Source organism: Ischnura elegans, chromosome 2 (genome assembly GCF_921293095.1).
Source record: "Ischnura elegans chromosome 2, ioIscEleg1.1, whole genome shotgun sequence".
NCBI classification, from domain to species: Eukaryota; Metazoa; Arthropoda; class Insecta; order Odonata; family Coenagrionidae; genus Ischnura; species Ischnura elegans.
This window is the reverse complement of record NC_060247.1, coordinates 123,873,220-123,878,952: the sequence shown is the minus strand read 5'-3', so window position 1 is coordinate 123,878,952 and position 5,733 is coordinate 123,873,220. Positions and strand designations below refer to the sequence as shown.

The following is a 5,733-nucleotide window of genomic DNA, read 5'->3' as shown; positions in this document are numbered from 1 at the left end:
CATCCTCCTGAAAAAATGCTGTGGGATATGGGACTGGTTTGGATGACAGTGAAATGGATGTCATATACAAATGCAAATCTACTGTAACTGGTAGAAAACCTGAGATACGAGGGTCGTTCAATAAATCTTTAGAAAAAGTAGAAAAAAAAAAACAAATTATTTTGGGTATTTTTTTTTATATTTTTCAACTTTGAATCCATTCAACTCTGTAAATTTTTAATAGCATTTTTAGCCGTCCAAAAAGTAGAATTTCGGGATCTCCTCAAAATAGGCATTATTTTGGGCGATTCCATGGACGTAGGTAAATCCATAGAGTAAGTATATATAGAGAGCTCACCACACGTACAAAAATCGTATACGTTTTTGGTGTAGTTCTAGAGCGATTAACCAGATGTCACTAGAAGAATTTTGACAATTTTTTTAATTTGCTCGTTCCACAAGTCTAAAAATATATTCTGAAGCAGAAAGGGTTGCTACGTTAATTGGAGACATTAATTATTCGATTTTGTTTATAACAATTGTTATAAAAAATATTTTATCGAATTTCGGCTAGTTACTTGACTTTTCCGAGTTTATATTCCTAATCCATTTTCCGGCAGACTGTTCTTAGTATAAAGTTGAAACTTGCAGGAAATGTTTATAGTACATTTTTTTCCATACTGGTAAACTTTAATTTGTTCATAACTCAGTTTCAACGTTGTTATGTGTGTTTATATATCTTTCGGACGAAAAATCTGGAATTTTGCAGGGTAAAAATCAATCGCCTGCTAACTTTCGTATCTTACGATATAGGTCCATATATGCTGCGTATGAAATTTGAACAAAACTATAAATTTATTTTTGGTGAAAGAATTGTAACTTTATCTCGATTACAAGGGGAGTTATGAATTTTTAATGAACGCACCTCGTCAGGCTTTCCTTTCTGGCCTGGGTCCACGCTGAAAGCTTCCGCCTCCCAAGGATATCGTTTTGCCATCAGATAGGTTGGCGAGGTGAGCTGTTGTTTTGACGAGGAAGAGATTTTCCGTGAGGGAAGATTTTTTCCCTTCAAGAGACTTATAAATCTTATTGATGTTCATTGAATATACTTACTCTATGGTAAATCTTAGCCTGCAGACTTGAATTTCTTCTAGATGAGAAACGATAAAAAAGTCGCCGGGGTCAAATCTTGTGAATACGGTGAATTTTATTACCGTAATTTTGGCCAATACAACTGCATAGGTGTGCAACCGTGCATTGTATTGTTGAAGGAGGAACTTTTTCTCTTCCAAAAGAGGACGCATTTCTTGATTTCTACCAAAAACCGGTCAAATAACAATGCAGAGTACTCCCCTGTTATCGCTTTCCTCTTTTATAAGTAATTGATGTGTATTATTCAGCATCCATGCCAAAGTGTCGTTGCCATGACCTGACCGGCCCATTTCATCATCTTCGCCTGCCTGTTCACCTTCAGAATTCCATGGTTTCTACTCTGTAGTGTAGTGATGAATCCATATTTTATAAAAATTTATGTATTGGCGGGGAAAATCCTCAGGATTGCGGTGGAAAATCGCCAAAACAGCCTCGGAGTTGACCACGCAATTTCGTTTATTCTCCTCGGCGAGCAAACGCTGCAGCCATATTGCCGAGATGTTTTTCACGCCCAATTTTTCGTGCAAACTTAAGCGATTGTGCATTGCGACATGCCTGTGGCCTCAACATTATAGCGAAATTTGATTTTCAAATCATATCTTGGATTTCGTCAATCATTTCGGGGGTAGACACTTCCATAGGGCGTCCATGTTCATATTTTTATTTATACGGCCACCTTTTTAATTCACTTACTCAATTGTAAATATTTGGAAACACAAGGGTTGATGTGACATGGACTTCATACAGCTCAGCTTTGATTTCTTTCGGCGTAAATCCTTTTAAAAACAAGTGTTCGATCACCGCACGAAACTCAGTTTTATCCATTTTGATAAACAAATCAAAGTTGTTCACTACAATCGGCAGCAACGATGAAATTATGGAATGGATACAGCCGAAGCTATAACAGCTGACTAATCAAGAGTGCTGCTTACTGAGAAAAATTAATTTTTGCTATGCTTATTTTAACGGTGCAATCTCTCAGAAATTCTAAGGACTTATAGAACGACCCTCGTGGTTATAACATTTTAAACTTATTATTTTCTTTTTTCATTTCTCTGTCCCATATTGTGTTCTGACATTGAAATTAACTTTACACATTTTTCCGCTGATGGCAAGTGAATTTTTCTTCATTTTGACCTGGTACTGACATATTCTTTGCAACCTTTGTTTCAGGGAATTTGTCTTGTAAGAAATTACTGAGCTGTATTTCTATGTCTTCTCTCTTATAAACATTTTGAATTATGAAATTATCAATAAAATCATATTTCTGTCTTTTCTAACTTGTTTTTTATATTCTGCAAAAACTTGTGATTTACAGTAACACTCCTTTATTGCCATTTTAGTCATAGCTCATGGTGTTTGAAACTCATCAAGTCCTACCATATCGCATAACTTTCTCGTATATTCGTGAGGTACTCTTCTCCTTTAACGTCTGATGCAATATAAATTAAGTTAACTAATTTTGTTTCTTTCTATACTTTTTAATGCAGGACTTGATGAAGAACTTCATTTGAGAAATATTCTATGCAGCACTGACTTGTTTGCTAATTTATGTTATTCTTATAAAAGACTGTACTAGTTCCAAATAAATGTTATTGTTGCCTTTTTACATTCGCTTTAATGTATATGCATCTACCCAAGGTTACCCTATTATCTACTGTTCTAAGGCCTTGGTGGGTCATCCCTCCAAATAACAAACCAATACAACTAATCTACTAGGGGTTAGGCGGAAGAGGGGACTTTTTAGTACCAACCCCACAAGAATAAAGGCATGTATTAATACTCAGAACCTTGGTGCGTGCTAATTCCCAAAAAGGAGTCAAGGTGTGCTTACATTGAACTATTACTGTGAAAGGCCGGAAATAATGGACTTAAAAAAAGGATGGAATCGAAAAAGAGCGTGTTGTAGTGATTTGCATTTGGTGTCAATTGCTGAGAATCCGACGCTAATGACATTGTTGTAGGCAAAACTCTTTCCTATCGCTGACGTTCTCCTTGGAGTGGGAAAATCATGCTCTAGGCACTTAAACGTCGGAGAATCTCAGCGAAAGATGGACATTTTAAAATGAGTCATTTGGTCATATGGAAGTCAAGTCGCAGCCAGCTCACAGGCTCCCCGAGGCCTTAAAACACTTCATCGTAGTGCGCTGAGAAGTTTTTTTCATAGGGCTGAAACACAGTGTTCTTCTCCCCAATTCATATGACCGTAAGAAAGCTATTTTGCTTCAAGGTGAAGGATTTCGTCTTTCTTGATAACAATCCTTTTTCGGCAATTGGTATTTCTATGGAAAATTAAAAGAATAAATGTAGTAAGTTCCGCTAATAAAATATATTTATAAAAATGCACCCTATGCTTGGTGGTTTATCAAGAATATGGTGTTTAACAATATATTAGCGTCCCTTGGTGCTGTTTTAAATATAAAAATGAACCTTTTATAAGGATAATTCTTTTGTTCTTACCAAGTAGAGCCTGTTGATATCAGTTGGTTTGGTTATTTAATGCATTTAAAAGGCAATACATATCAACGCAGAAAGCAGAGTAGAGTATACAATGGGCATCTGAGCAACTTAAAAACAGGTAGTAGGCAAGTGAATTGCGTCGAAATGGTAGTAATGAAAAGACATTTCAGCCTTCACAAACACATTTAAAAGGAGCAACTTTATTGATATATTGTTGTGAAAATATTTGAAAATTTTAAACATAAGTTTTACATTGAATGCAAATTAATATGTGGTAACTTATTTTTTTGCCGATAGCCTGTTCACCCAAATTTATATTCTTGATGATATGATCCATCACATTCATGACTTTTCAATGATATTCCTCGCGGTTTTATTTAATGGGTAATCCAATGAATAAGAAAGATTGGGTCGCTCTGTACTGAACGCTGCTCTGCGGACATTTTTGAAACCCGATTAAAATGTGCCCTAAGTGGCAGCATCGGCGGAACAGAGTGGTGCCTCCTCTATGTACTTCCTTTGTACCATAGATAAAAAATCTCGTCAACATGGACGCGGACGGACCACGCTAATATCTCAGATAAATGGTGTTTCCAAATTTGGTTGCAACTTCGATTGCACTCCGCACAGCCGTATGAAAATACATAGCGGACAAGCATACATCCTATTTTTATATAACCATATAGATATGTTTGATGAAAGTAGTATAATATTGATACATTTTAATTTTAGGCCATGAAAATTTTAAACCCTCCAGTCCGAAGGTGGACTACATATAAGGTATTTTAATAAAGTATTTTGGAATCACATTTGGTTCGTTCCACCCAAATTCGACGAGGTTCTTTCCCCTTGTGTCACCGATATCGGCCAGATTTGGCAAAATGTCTTAACTTTATTAGAAAACGAAAGCCCTGAAGTATTTTTGTAATGCATCAACTGTTTACAAGATATTATGCAATGCTGTAAAATAGCAATTTATGAATGCGTCTTCGCATAAGACGTCATATGTTCAGTAATCAAGTGATAGAGGTATAGAAGCATGAAATGTGCCATGGTAAAGTTATTACATTGAAAAAGACTTTTAATCGATTGTTTTATTAAAAATTTAGTATTATTTACAACAAATTCAAATTTTCAATTCGATTTTTGACGATGTAACTATGTGTCATGTGTAGCTATTTTGTTCATTTTGTATATGTTCTAGATGCAGCTCTCCTCTACAAATTACAAAATTGTTCCTCCTCGGTTCCTCAAATTACAAAATTGTGGCTCCTCGTATTAGACGCCATACCTCCATCAATAAGAGTCTTACACAATTATTATTTGTATAAACTCTTCTCGGGATTCTGCGCGGGTAAGATTATGTAAGAGCGCCGACGTTTCGAGTACCGACTCGCTAGCCATTCTCACGGCTACATAGCATCATTCAGTAGCCGTGAGAATGGGTAACGAGTCGGTACCCGTAACGTCGGCGCTCTTACATAATGCTACCCGCGTGGAATCCCGAGAAGAGTTTATACATAATGTTTGTCGGGAAAGTGTTAAATCTTACAATTATTATTGTTTTCACTTGCTGATATCGAGTTTTCAACCAAAATTGGAAAAAATATAATCTAAAATTTGCAAAACCAACCTTAGGTTTCACCCTGGGCTTTATAAATGGGCTGCTTTTATCCAATTTTCACTGACTTTCACCGGCCTCGGTTTTCGCCATTTTTCGCAACAGCACAGAAGTTTGTACTTTCCATAGTTTTCGCTTACAGCGTTTTGTTTACTATTTTGTAAACAACGTCGCTACGGTACAGCGTGCGTAGACAACAAGCGAACCGTAGCGGCGAAAGAGTATTGGCGAGCATATAAGAAATGCTAGCAGATCAGGAACTTTCTATATTACTCATTTCATCAATCAACGTCACATAGGAAATCAATTTAAGAGCTTGTAGAAAAGTGTTCATCTTAATTGGCTGCCTTATTTGCTGCCCCATCTGTAAATACGAAATATTCAACTTAATTCTTTATACAGGCAGATTTCATTTCGTTGAATGATGAACGCTAATTGATGTATCAAAAGTAGGTATGTATTTTGATGTATGTGTAAATATGCAACCTCCCTTAAAATGTCTACCCGATGGTCATGTTATA

The 5,733-nt window shown here is 36.1% G+C and overlaps 1 protein-coding gene and 1 long non-coding RNA gene across 5 annotated transcripts in view; one reads left to right on the top strand and one right to left on the bottom strand.

Annotated features, from left to right (window-relative positions):
• Positions 1 to 2,091: 2,091 nt before the first annotated feature.
• LOC124174135 lies at positions 2,092 to 5,341 on the bottom strand. The gene is made up of 2 exons (XR_006868874.1): positions 5,225 to 5,341; positions 2,092 to 3,413 (listed from the first exon to the last, which is right to left on the bottom strand). It is a non-coding gene; the product is annotated as an uncharacterized LOC124174135 (long non-coding RNA).
• An 88-nt stretch (positions 5,342 to 5,429) lies between these two features.
• LOC124154580 overlaps positions 5,430 to 5,733 on the top strand; it is a 62,729-nt gene continuing 62,425 nt past the window's right edge. For 3 of the 4 annotated variants that reach the window (XM_046528402.1, XM_046528400.1, XM_046528403.1), the window contains exon 1: positions 5,430 to 5,665. The gene's annotated coding sequence lies outside the window, so the exon portion shown is untranslated. The remainder of the gene's footprint in view (positions 5,666 to 5,733) is intronic. The other variant, XM_046528401.1, reaches the window with a different exon arrangement.